Source organism: Tarenaya hassleriana, unplaced genomic scaffold (assembly GCF_000463585.1).
Source record: "Tarenaya hassleriana unplaced genomic scaffold, ASM46358v1 Cleome28, whole genome shotgun sequence".
Taxonomy (NCBI): domain Eukaryota; kingdom Viridiplantae; phylum Streptophyta; class Magnoliopsida; order Brassicales; family Cleomaceae; genus Tarenaya; species Tarenaya hassleriana.
In genome coordinates, this window is record NW_010966021.1 from 1,171,502 (window position 1) to 1,171,981 (window position 480).

The window sequence follows — 480 nt, forward strand, 5'->3', positions numbered from 1 at the left end:
TCGACAAAACCTTCGGGTTGTGTCATATACACATCCTCAGTCAAGTTCCCGTTAAGGAACGCGGTCTTGACATCCATTTGCCATATCTCATAGTCATAATATGCAGCTTTGGCAAGTAGGATCTTGATGGACTTCAGCATAACTACGGGCGAAAACGGCTTATCATAGTCAATACCATGAATCTGACGGAATCCTTTCGCCACAAGTCGTGCCTTATACGTGTGCACGTTGCCATCCATGTCGGTCTTCTTCTTGAAGATCCACTTGCATCCGATGGGTTTTATCCCTTCAGATGCATCAACCAAAGTCCAAACTTGGTTGTCTGACATGGGTTGCATCTCGGATTTCATAGTCTCGCGCCATTTCCCGGAATCGGGACTCGCCATAGCCTCTGGGTATGTGGTAGGCTCATCATGTTCTAATAACATGAGTCCTCATTCCCAGGCACGAGAAATCCATATCTCGTTGGCTCTTGGCGAA